We start from the raw sequence: 13,608 nt of genomic DNA on the forward strand, positions 1-13,608 counted from the left end.
ATGAATAAATCTTTTCTAAATTGAATTCAATTGATCTCTGCATTATTCTATGATCCTCAAGGGAAGGAGTAGAGAGAAGTCATGACTGGAATGTGGGTTTGAGATCTGATATGAAAGTGAGAGCATCTGAACACCATATGGAAATTCCATCTTGATTTGCAATTCTCCCCCACCAAATTGCCCCCAAGAACTCATAAACTTCAGCAAAAAGCAAATGTAATCAATTGTTAGTTGTACAACCTGACTGTCTTGCAAATTTGCAAGTATATTAACATACTGCAGTCTTTCCTCTTTCTCCAGATGGCCTGGGCTACTCAAGAGTTTCCAAATGCCTGAATATCTTTGCAATGTCTGCCATACCAATGTCCTGCTCTGTTGATTCTTTTGTGTTCAAGCTGCTGTGATACATCTCAGGAAAACACTGGCCTAGAGAAAGCAGAAATGAGGGCTTGCATCTTCTGACTCCTCCTTCAACAAAAAGGAAAATCCTACCACATGTGAGCAGGTCCATATATTTCAAGCTCTCTGGCATCATTCAAATATCTTTGGCATTTTTATAGTGAAGTATGTAAGGACTTGGATTCCTAAGCCCCTCACCAAGGTAGTGAGGGAATTCCTAAAGTGATCTATATGGATAGGTTCAAGGAAATGGGAACCTATAGCTGGGAGAAGAAAAATCTTGGTAGAGTACATGATGTTCTCTTCAAATATTTTGAGCATTGTTTGTGGGAAAGGGTTGAGACTTGTTTGACTCCAAAGGGTATAGGTAGAATCCATGGATAGAAGTTATAAGAAGACAAATTTTGGTTTCAGATACAGAATTTATTTATAATTAAGGTTATTTGAAAATGAAATGAGCTACCTCAAATAAAGTAATATTCCTCCTGTCTCACTAATAATTTACTAGTATTTGACTAGTATTGATCCTTTTCTCACAAAAACCTTTGAAGATAAGTAATAAGGTATCATTTGCATGGATGAATGAATGAATTGGATAAAAAATTTATTAAGTATTTTCTATGTGCAAAGAATAATCCATGTTTTCAGAGAACCTGCATTCTCAAGGGAGAGATCACATATAACTATTAGTTAGATGGTCCTATGGTCCTGAGCATGCAACAGCAATGGCACTTTTCTTATCTGGCATTTTAATGCTATTTCTACTAATAAAATCATATCCATTTTGATATTTACTAATGTCCAATTCCAAGGAATCTGGTGATGAGAACTTTATTTTTCATGTCATTGGTAACTGTGAGTACTGAGGAACCAAAAACTTTAGCTCCTGCCCATTGGAGGTGTTAGCAGTGGTTTGATTTTTACCCATCATATGCTACCTCCCACATATGCTCCTAGTTAGTCTGACTTGATTTGACTTCCCTATATGTGACTGGTATCTGGTAGATTGGCAGCTGGTAGATATGATGGTCCCTTTCTGCACAGAACTTGTTTTCCTGGATGGTATCTACTAGAACTCTGTTAGAAGTAAGGCCAGTGGCCTTGGGGTTTACTACTGTTCCCAGGATCCTGGGGCTTATGTGCTCAGTGGTGCAATTTGTCAGTATTCAAACAATTCTCTCTCATCCTTTAAAACCTTTCACTTGATTCTGCTATCTCCTAAACTTATTATCCTATATTCCTTATATTTTTCACAGATTCCTAGAAAACCTGCTCTATACTTTTCTTCATCTCCTCACTTCTTATAATAGACTAGGTTTGACTTAGCCTGGGCTGGTGGTTCATGTTCAAGACTGGAATCAAATTAAATACTCATAAGTTACTTAAATGTTAATAAAAAAGGTGCTTACTTAGCCATATCATAGTAAAGATACCACATTTGCCTTAAGTAGATATCCCCTCATATCCCATTCAAACAACCTCTATTCATTTTCATGCAAACACATAAGGCATTTTAATGGCATATCCACCAAGCCTATATTTGGGCTGGACTATTTTATTTTCTTGGATGATCAAAAATTCATCAATAAAGATTCCCCTTGAGTCATTAGCGCTCTGAGCCAATTAAGTCTTAGAGGCAGACAGCTTTCTTTCCTTATTAGAAAAGAACTATGTAGTGAGGGATTATGAAAAATATTATTCCTACTATAATTCCCATTCACTTCGAAGTTACTTGTAATATTTCTTTTAGTCCCATCACTATACTGGACTTATTCTCTTTAAGATTACCAATAAATACTCTCTCAAAACTAATACAATGGGCTTTTTTCAATCCTTACTATACTTTTCCTCTTTGTAATTTTTGATATTGTCAACTACTCTTTGTGAATACTTTCTCCATGCATTCACTGGCTTTGCTTTCTCTTATTTCTCTTTATACCTGTCTGACTATTTCTTTTCAGTCTCTTTTGCTGCACTATTTTCACCAGTCTGTGAGACAATATCCAAACCCCCCAAGCTCCTGTTTTGGGCTTTTACCTCATCTCTATCTAAATTCTATCCTATAGTTATCCCATCAGTTCTCTAGGGTTCAATTATCATCTCTAAACAGATGACCCTAAACATCTGTGTATTCAGTCCTAATCCCTAATTTAAACTTCAGTCCCAAACTAATCAAATGACTGCTGGACATCTCCATCTGGACGTCCTGTAAGCATCTTGAATTCCAAAGTCCAAAATAAAATTTGCTATTCTTTCCCAACACTCTCTATCCTTACATTCTTTTGCCTGAAAAACATAAAATTTGGACTCAACTTAAAACTCTCTACAGTCTTTCTCTCCACTACCTCTATCTCAAATTATTCCCCATTAACAGCTTTGCATATTAATCAAACAGTTCTTCATACATGATATTCCATGTCCATATCATTCTTTTCATTTAGCTATTTCTCTTTGTCTCATGTATATATTCCTTTCTTTTATCCATTTTACAAAATCCCAAGCTTCCTTCAGTTTATCTTAGGTGCTATTTGCCTTTGGAGGTCAGTTGCTAGTATCCTCTATTTTTGAAATATCTTTTGGTTCTTTTCATATTTATGGTATTCATTGATCTGGGTTGTATTTATCTAATTTTTGTCCTTTTTTCCCCATCCAGAATAGCAAAGTCACAGGATATAAAATAAACCCTCATAAATCCATGACATTTCTATATATGACTACCAAGATACATCAGAAAGAGTTAGAAAGAGAATCCCATTCAAAGTAAACTCAGACAATATAAAATACCTGGGAGTCTGTCTATCTGACAAGGCAGACTCAAAAACTTTTTAAAAACAGTTACAAAACACTTCCCACACAAATAAAATCAGATCTAAATAACTGGGAAAACATCAACTGCTCATGGATAGGCTGAGCTAACATAATAAAAATTACAATTCGACCAGAACTAAACTACCTGTTTAAGTGCCCTACCAATCAAGATTCCAAAAATTTGCTTTAACAGGTTAGAAAAAGTTTTAAGTAAATTCATATGGAGAAATAAAATGTCAAGAATTTCCTGGGATTCAATTAAAAAAGTGCAAAAGAAGGTGGCTTAGCCTTACCAGATCTAAAATTATATTATAAAGCATCAGTCATCAAAACTGTCTTTTATTGGCTATGAAATAGAGTGGTGCACTGGACTTAGACTCTCATGGGTCTAGCACAGAACCTGGGCCATATTGGTGGTTACAAGTTGGGAAAGAAGTAATTAAGTTAAAAAGAGAAGGAGAGAAAAAAGCCCAGATCAACATAGATCCAGTCACATGGGGCTAAGACTATATTGTTAAAGAGAAAAAAGCTTAGAGATGAGAAGAGAGAGAGAGAAAGAGAGAGACAGAGAGAGAGAGAGAGAGAGACAGAGAGAGACAGAGACAGAGAGAGACAGAGAGAGAAGTGTGGATCAACAAAGATCTAGTTATATATAGTTAGCCCCATAGGGCTCTAGTCATAAGATCAGACCATGTGGGTCAGATATAAGGAGCTCACAGGCCAAACTCATGTCCAGAATGGGAAAAGAGAAATTCTCTTAATCACCTTAATCCTTAACCACCTTGGTGCTTGGGGAGTGGTTTAATACCAGGTTCCAGGTATTCTCCAATGTGTATGCCACAAGGAGTGGCTAAGACAGTATTCCTTGAACATAGGTGGAATTTTACTACTTTTTCCTGCCCCAAAGGGTTTGACTTTTAAGTCTAAAGTCATCATTTCCCTGTGCCCTGCTTCAATTTGGTTCCTCCTCCTCCCCAATTTGGCCTTGGTTCTTAAGTGGTCAGGAACTCTGTAGCAGCGATTCTATTTAATATTTAGATATTTAATATTTAGTTTAATATTTAGATAAATATTTAATATTTGGATAAATATTCTATTTATCCACTAACTTTAAACTTGGAAATAGAGCTATTTGGGACAAAATCATATGGTAATTATAATAAAACTTTAACTTCAAAAAAAAATAAATAGAGTGGTGGATCAGTGGAATAGACTAAGTGCAATAGCAGGAAATGATTATAGTAATCTGCTGTTTGATAAACACAAAGAGTCCAGCTACTGGATAAAAATTCTCTCTTTGATAAAAACTTTTGGGAAAATTGGAATTTAATATGGAAGAAACGTATATTAGACCAACACCTCACACCCTATACCAAGATAAGATCCAAATGGATACAGGATTTAGACATAAAAAGCAATATTATAAGCAAACTAGAAGATCAAGTTGTAGTTTGCCTGTCACATCTATGGAAAAGGAAGCAGTTATGACCAAGGAAGAGATGGAGAATATCATTAAAAACAAACTAGAGAGTGACTAGGTGGCTCAGTGTATAGAGCACCGGCCCTGGAGTCAGGAGTACCTGAGTTCAAATATGGCCTCAGACACTTAATAATTACCTAGCTGTGGCCTTGAGCAATCCACTTAACCCCATTTGCCTTGCAAAAACCTAAAAAAAACCCCTAGATAATCTTGATTATATCAAATTAAAAAGCTTTTGCATAGGTAAAACCATGGTAAAGATCAAAAGAAATGTAGCAAATTGGAAAACAATTTTTACAACTGGTATTTTTGACAAAGGACTCATTTCTAAAATATACAGAGAACTGAGTCAAATTTTCAAAAAACAAAAGCCATTCCCCAATTGACAAATGGTCAAAGGATATACAAAGGCAATTTACTTAGTTGTGTGAACCTGGGCAAGTCATTTAACCACTCCATTATCTTGAAAAAAAAAAAGAAACTAATCCTTTATCAGAAACACTGGCTGTGAAAATTGTTTCCCCAGTTTTCTGCATTCCTTCTAATCTTGGTTGTATTGACTTCATTTGTATAAAACCTTTTTTAATTTAATGTAGTTTAAATCAAGCATTTTACATTTCTAATGTTCTCTATTTCTTCTTTCCTCTCCATACATCTGACAGAGTATTTCTTTTCCTGATTGACCTATTGTATCAACCTTTATGTCTAAATTCCATATATATTTCAATCTTATTTTGGTACAGGGCATGAGATGTTGGACTATTCCTAGTTTTTGCCATACTAATTTCCAGTTTTCACCATATTAATTTCCAGTTTTCCTAGAAGTTTTTATCAAACAGTGAGTTCTTATCCCAAAAGCTGGAGTCTTTGGGTTTATCAAATAGTAGATTACTATATTTATTAATTAGTGTTTCTTTTGTACCTAATCTATTCCAATAATCCACTTTTCCATTTCTTATTCTGTACCAAACAGTTTTGATGATTGCTATTTTATAATATAGTTTTAGATCTGCTATAACTAGGCCACTTCTTTTGCATTTTTCCCATTATTTCCCCCAATATTCTTGATCTTTTATTGCTTCATGAATTGAATTCTTATAAATGAAAATCCTAAAATGCCTAGAAGCTAACAAATAAGATAACTGGTATTCAATCCCCATTTATTACTCAGATCCAGAGCTCCTTCCACTATGCCCCATTGCTTTCAGTGGAATTAATAATGAATACACCATCTTTGGAGAGGGCCCTCCCAAAGGTTGGTCATTTATTTTTGGATATTGTAGACACCAACTTTTGATAGTAGATTACTTTATTTTACTCTACTTTATTCTATTTTAGTAGATAATAGTTTCAAAGATTTCTTTCAACTTGAAGATTCTTGATTCCAAAGTCAAAGAAAGATTTATCATGTCATCAGAAGACTACTTTGGGGTGTTATTGTTAAAATGAGAGTTTTGTAGCTCAATGTATTCTTAAAATGCTTTCCAAATTTTCCAGTGATTAAAATATAACACACACAGTTCTTTTGAGGTTCATTGCTTGTTCTTTTTCTTTTTAATTTATTTTTATTAAAGATATTATTTGAGTTTTACAATTTTCCCCCCAATCTCGCTTCCCTCCCCCCACCCCCCATGTAAAGCACTCTGTCAGTCTTTACTTTGTTTCCATGTTGTACCTTGATCCAAACTGGGTGTAATGAGAGAGAAATCATATCCGTAAAAAAGAGAAGAGAAGTCTAAGAGGTAACAAGATCAGACAGTAAGATATCTGTTTTTTTTTTTCTAAATTAAAGGGAATAGTCCTTGCACTTGGTTCAAACTCCACAGCTCCTTATCTGGATACAGATGGCACTCTCCTTTGCAGACAGTCCAAAATTGTTCCCGATTGTTGCACTGATGGAATGAGCAAGGCCCTTCAAGGTTGAACATCACTCCCATGTTGCTGTTAGGGTGTACAGTGTTTTTCTGGTTCTGCTCATCTCACTCAGCATCAGTACATGCAAATCCCTCCAGGCTTCCCTGAAATCCCGTCCCTCCTGGTTTCTAATAGAATAGTGTTCCGTAACATACATATACCACAGTTTGCTAAGCCATTCCCCAATTGAAGGACATTTATTTGATTTCCAATTCTTTGTCACCACAAACAGGGCTGCTAAAAATATTTTTATACAAGTAATGTTTTTACCCTTTTTCATCATCTCTTTAGGGTATAGAACCAGTAGTGGTAGTGCTGGGTCAAAGGATATGCACATTTTTGTTGCCCTTTGGGCATAGTTCCAAATAGCTCTCCAGAAGGGTTGGATGAGTTCACAACTTCACCAACAGTGTAATAGTGCCCCAGATTTCCCACAACCCTTCCAACAATGATCATTATCCTTTCTGGTCATATTGGCCATCTGAGAGGTGTGAAGTGGTACCTCAGAGAAGCTTTAATTTGCATTTCTCTAATGATTAATGATTTAGAGCATTTTTTCATATGGCTATGAATTGCTTTGATCTCCTCATCTGTAAATTGCCTTTGCATATCCTTTAATCATTTGTCAATTGGGGAATGGCTTTTTGTTTTAAAAATATGACTCAGTTCTCTTTATATTTTAGAAATGAGTCCTTTGTCAGAATCATTAGTTGTAAAGATTGTTTCCCAATTTATTACATTTCTTTTGATCTTGGTTACATTGGTTTTATCTGTGCAAAAGCTTTTTAATTTAATGAAATCGAAATCATCTACTTGGTTTTTGGTGATGTTCTCCAACTCTTCCTTAGTCATAAACTGTTCCCCTTTCCATAGATCTGACAGGTAGACTAGTCCTTGATCTCCTAATTTGCTTATAGTATTGTTTTTTTATGTCTATGTCCTGTAACCATTTGGATCTTACCTTGGTAAAGGGTGTGAGGTGTTGGTCGAATCTAGGTTTCTTCCATACTAACTTCCAATTATCCCAGCAATTTTTATCAAAGAGGGAGTTTTTATCCCAATGGCCAGACTCTTTGGGTATATCAAACAGCAGATTACTATAATCATCTCCTGCTTTTACACCTAGTCTATTCTACTGGTCCACCAATTCTATTTCTTAGCCAATACCAAACAGTTTTGATGACAGATACTTTATAATATAATTTTAGATCAGGTAGGGCTAAGCCACCTTCTTTTGCACTTTTTTCATTAAGCTCCTGGCAATTCTTGACTTTTTATTTCTCCATCTGAATTTACTTACAATTTTTTCTAACTCATTAAAGTAATTTTTGGGAATTTTGACTGGTAGGGCACTAAACAGATAGTTTAGTTTTGGTAGAATTGTCATTTTTATTATATTAGTTCTACCTATCCATGACCAGCGGATATTTGCCCATTTATTTAAATTTGATTTAATTTGTGTGAGAAGTGTTTTATAATTGTTTTCAAAAAGATTCTGAGTCTGTCTTGGCAAATAGTCTCCCAAATATTTTATATTGTCTGAGGTTCCTTTGAATGGGATTTCTCTTTCTAGCTCTTCCTGCTGTTTCTTGCTAGACATATATAGAAAAGTTGAGGATTTATGAGGGTTTATTTTATAACCTGCAAATTTGCTAAAATTGCTAATTGTTTCCAGTAGTTTTTCAGATGATTTCTTGGGATTCTCTAGGTAGACCATCATGTCATCTGCAAAGAGTGAGAGTTTTGTCTCTTCCTTCCCAATTCTAATTCCTTCAATTTCTTTTTCTTCTCTAATTGCTGCTGCTAACATTTCTAATACAATATTGAATAGTAGTGGTGATAATGGGCACCCTTGTTTCACCCCTGATCTTATTGGGAATGTCTCTAGCCTCTCCCCATTGAATATATAATGCTTGTTGATGGTTTCAAATAGATACTGCTAATTATTTTAAGGAACAGTCCATTTATTCCTACACTCGCTAGTGTTTTTAATAGGAATGGATGCTGTATTTTGTCAAAAGCTTTTTCAGCATCTATTGATATAATCATATCATTTCTGATGGGTTTGTTGTTGATATAATTGAGTATACTAACAGTTTTCCTAATATTGAACCACCCATGCATTCCTGGAATAAATCCTACTTGATCATAATGTATTATCCTAGTGTTAACTTGTTGTAATCGTTTTGCTAAGATTTTATTTAGGATTTTTGCATCTATATTCATCAGGGAGATAGGTCTATAATTTTCTTTCTCTGTTTTAACTCTTTCTCATTTAGGTAATAGTACTATATTGGTTTCATAGAAAGAGTTAGGCAGAGTTCCATCTTTCCTTATTTTTCCAAAGAGTTTATATAGGATTGGAGCCAATTGTTCCTTAAATGTTTGGTAGGCGATTCATCAGGCCCTGGAGATTTTTTTTGGGGGGGGAGTTCAATAATGGCTTGTTGAATTTCTTTTTCTGAGATAGGGTTGTTTAGGTATTTAATCTCTTCTTCATTTAACCTGCACAACTTATATTTTTGTAAATATTCATCCATTTCACTTAGATTATCAAATTTATTGGCATAGAGTTGGACAAAATAATTTTGAATTATTACTTTAATTTCCTCCTCATTGGTGGTGAGTTCACCTTTTTCATTTATGATACTAGTAATTCTAGCAATTTGGTTTTCTTCTTTCTTTTTTTTAATCAAATTGACCAGAGGTTTATCAATTTTATTGGTTTTTTCATAATACCAACTTTTGGTTTTATTTATTAATTCAATAGTTTTTTTGCTTTCAATTTTATTAATTTCTCCTTTAATTTTTAGAATTTCTAATTTGGTATATAATTGGGGATTTTTGATTTGTTCTTTCTCTAATTTTTTTAGTTGCATATTTAGTTCATTGATTTCCTCTTTCTCCAATTTATTCATGTAAGCATTTAGAGCTATAATATATCTCCTGGGAGTCGCTTTGAATCAATCCCATAGGTTTTGGTATGTTGTTTGATTATTATCATTATCTAGGATAAAATGATTAATTCTTTCTATAAATTGTTTTTTGGTCCACTCATTTTTTAAAATGAGGTTATTCAGTTTCCAATTTGCTCTGGGTCTATATCTCCTCAGTCCAGTATTGCATATGACTATTATTGCATTGTGATCTGAGAAAGATGTATTCACTATTTCTGCCTTTCTGCAGTTGATCATTAGGTTTTTATGTCCTAGTACATGGTCAATTTTTGTATAAGTTCCATGTACTGCAGAGAAAAAGGTATATTCCCTTCTATCCCCATTCAGTTTCCTCCATTAGTCTACCATATCTAATTTTTCTAACAATCTATTTACCTCCTTAACTTCTTTCTTGTTTATTTTATGATTTCATTGATCTAGATCTGATAGCAGGAGGTTGAGGTCTCCCACTTGTAGAGTTTTGCTGTCTATATCTTCCTCTAGTTCTCTCAGCTTCTCCTCTAAGAATTTGGGTGCTGTCCCACTAGGTGCATATATATTCAATATTGAAATGACTTTATTGTGTATGATTCCTTTTAGGAGGATAAAGTTTCCTTCCTTATCTTCTTTTAGCACTATCTATTTTTGCTGCTGCTTTGTCTGAGATAAGGATTGCTACCCCTGCTTTTTTTTACTTCAGCTGAAGGAAAATATATTTTTCTCCAACCTTTTACCTTTACTCTATATGTATCTCTTTCCTTCAAATGAGTTTCTTGTAAGCAGCATATTGTAGGATTCTGGTTTTTAATCCACTCTGCTATTTGCTTATGTTTTAAGGGAGAGTTCATCCCAATCACATTCAAGGTTATGATTACTAATTCTTTATTGCCCTCCGTGCTATCTTCCCCTCTGTTTGTATTTCCCCCTTCCCCCCCCTTTATCCATATTCCCCAGTATTTTCTTTCTGAATACACCCCCTTCAGTGTGTTTGCCCTCCTATATCACACCCTCCCCTTTCTTTCCCCTTTCCCGTTTTCCTTTTTCCCTTCCCTTCCTTTTGTTATTTCCCCTTCCCCCCCACTCCCCTTCCCTTTCTCCACCCCCTCCCCTTTTCCCCTTTTAATATTTGAAAGGTTAGATGTTTTATAAGTTAACTGAATATGTGTAGGTTGTCTTTAAGCCAAGTCTGATGAGAAGAAGATTGAGGTGTTTCTCCTCTGTTCCCTTCTTCCCCCCTACTACCATAGGGTTTTTGTAACTCTTAGTGTAATGAAATTTACCCCATTCAGTCCCCTCCCTCCTCCTGTCTCTTTCCTGTCCCCCTTTTTTAAGGAGGTAGTTTTTTTTAGATCATTGTATCTAAGTCATAGAAAATTCTAAGTGTCTGTCCCTTCTAGTTCAGTATATTCTATCGAATAGAGTCAAAATCCCTGAGAGTTATTAGAGGCTTTCTCCCAAGTGGAGTTAAAGCCACTTACATCCCATTAGATAGCAGTCTCATGGATAGGTCATGAATGTCCATCATTTCTAGCTAGGTGTATTCTCTCTGTTAGAGTTACAATTATAAATATTTATGAGAATCTTTTTCCCCCATGCTGGGATATAGCTAGTTTCAACTTACTGGATTGTATTTTTTTCCTTTTACTGCCCCCCTCCCTCTTTTTTTTTTTTTTACCTTTTCATGTGTCTCTTGAACCTCCTGTTTGATGTCCAAATTTTCTGTTTAGCTCTGGTCTTTTCATCAGAAATTTTTGGAATTCTTCCATTTCATTAAATGTCCATGTTTTTCCCTGGAAGACAAAGCTCAGCTTTGCCGGAAAGTAGATTATTGGCTGCATTTCAAGCTCCCTTGCTCTTCGAAATATCTTTTTCCAGGCCCTTTGATCCCTTAATATTGATGCAGCCAGGTCCTGCGTGATCCTTACTGTGGCTCCTTGATATTTAAATTGTTTCTTTCTGGCTGCTTGCAGGATTTTCTCTTTTATCTGATAGTTCTGGAGTTGGCCACAACATTCCTTGGTGTTTTCATTTTAGGATCTTTTTCTGGTGGGGATCGATGTATTCTTTCAATAACTACTTTGCCCTCCGATTCCATGATATCAGGGCACTTTTCCATCACTAGATCCTGTAATATTAAGTCCAGGCTTTTTTTCTCTTCAATGTTTTCAGGAAGTCCTATAATTTTCAGGTTGCCCCTCCTCGATATATTCTCAAGGTCAGTGGTTTTGTTGATGAGGTATTTTACATTTGCTTCTACTTTTTCTATTTTTTGATTTTGTTTAACTGACTCTTGCTGTCTCATGGAGTCATTAGTTTCTGTAGACTCCATTCTTTTTGGGGGGGAGGAGTTTTCTTCATTAACCTTTTGCAACTCCTTTTCCAATTGGTCAATTCTACTTATGAAAGAGCTTTCCATTTGACCAATTGAGGTTTTGAGAGAATTAATTTCTTTTTGAATTTGCTCATTTGAGGATCTGAGAGAACTATTCTCATTTTGTATTGGTCCAATTGATGATTTGAGAGATTTATTCTCCTTTTGTATTTGTCCAATTGTACTTTCTAAGGTTTTGTTTTCTTGTTGCAAGGTATTAATTGTCTCTCCCAAATTTTTAAGCTCCTTCCTTATTTCTTCTAGGAAGTCTTTCTGTGCTGGTGACCAGATTGTATTCTCCTCAGAGGTTCCAGGTCTCTCTGAGTTAGGGTCTTTCCCTTCCAGGAATTTTTCTATGGATCCACCTTTCTGCTAACCTGTCTTCATTTTGCTAAGACCTTGAGTTGGGGAGGCGCTGGTTTACTGGGGCCTGGGATCAAAAAGGCTTTACTCACTGAGTGCAGTTTCTCTGGCTGGCCAGTAGGAGGTGCTGGTTGCTTTCTCTGGAGTGTCTGTGACCTAGACTGAGGCCTTCTCACTTTGCTTGAAGGGAGGAGTTGGAGCTATTGAATTCTTTTCCCTTTCATCAATCCTGGGCTTTACCCTGGCCTGAGGTCATTCCTCAGCTGGGCTGGTTCTTCTGCTCACACACCTGGGCCTGAGGCAGAAGTAGTTTGCATTTGTTTGTTTGGCAGGAGGTCTGAGTTGTAAAGGGACCAGAGGAGCCCAGGATGGTGTTGGCAGCTCTTCTGCACCAGAACTATCCCCCCAACCTGGTCCCCAAGCTCCAGGGGGATAGCCCCAATACCAGAGCCTCTGCTCCCCCACCGACCCAAGCCCCTGTCGTCCAGCCCCACCTCTGATCCAGCAGGTCCAGCTCTCGGGCCCTCAGACTCCCAGCTCCAATTCAGCTGTTATTCTGGCTGATGGGGGCTGATCCTCCTCCCTCTGAGCCCAGACTCACCTGCCCACATTCTGGCCAATGCTGCTGCCGGATACAAATCCTGAGGTAGATGTTCTTTCTCCTGGCTTTTCTTTCTGTGTTTTGTGGGTCAGATTTCTTTTAAGAAGTTTGTTTCATGTGATAGATGGGGAAGAGATCAGGAGACTTTAGAACTGTGCCTTTCTTCTCTCTGCCATCTTGGCCGGTAGTTTGGTTCATTGCTCTTTCAATTGGAATTAATGCAGCAGATTTGGCAGAAGTTTCTTTACATTCTTTTTGAGTATGGATATATTGTAGATAAATTAATAGGCTACTTTTTAAATCACTTTAAGGCCCTTGAGATGATTCAAATGGCACATATCACAATTGGGAACAACCTGAATTTCATTTTTATCCAAATTCTATTTTTAAGAAGGAAAAATTTTCATTTTTTTCCCCTAGGAAAGTTTCCCTTCACCCCTACACCCCCCACTCCAATATTACTATCAACCGTTTCTAAACATGTTAATTCTTGAAATTCTAATCAAAAGGCAGACAATACTTAAATTTGTGATTAAACTATGCTGATTTTGTAAGTGATTTCTTAGTTCTGTCCTGAAAGGATGGCAACTGTTGCCACTTTACATGTGAGAAGATAGATGCAAGAGAATGGAAAATCTCTTTAATCCGGTACAAATCAATGAATCTTTTTGTGCCTCTTTAAATTAAAAAAAAATACATAAGGAGATTTTTATGGCTCCTTCCAAATTTAAGATTC

The 13,608-nt window shown here is 36.0% G+C and overlaps 1 long non-coding RNA gene across 1 annotated transcript in view; it reads right to left on the bottom strand.

The window, feature by feature from the left end:
- Positions 1-292: 292 nt before the first annotated feature.
- The window catches only part of LOC141491822 (uncharacterized), a 130,355-nt gene continuing 117,039 nt past the window's right edge, over positions 293-13,608 (bottom strand). The window contains exon 3 of the long non-coding RNA XR_012469781.1: positions 293-426. This is a non-coding gene — a long non-coding RNA (uncharacterized LOC141491822). The remainder of the gene's footprint in view (positions 427-13,608) is intronic.

The sequence above is a fragment of the Macrotis lagotis genome, chromosome 6, assembly GCF_037893015.1.
Source record: "Macrotis lagotis isolate mMagLag1 chromosome 6, bilby.v1.9.chrom.fasta, whole genome shotgun sequence".
In the NCBI taxonomy this organism is placed as follows: domain Eukaryota; kingdom Metazoa; phylum Chordata; class Mammalia; order Peramelemorphia; family Peramelidae; genus Macrotis; species Macrotis lagotis.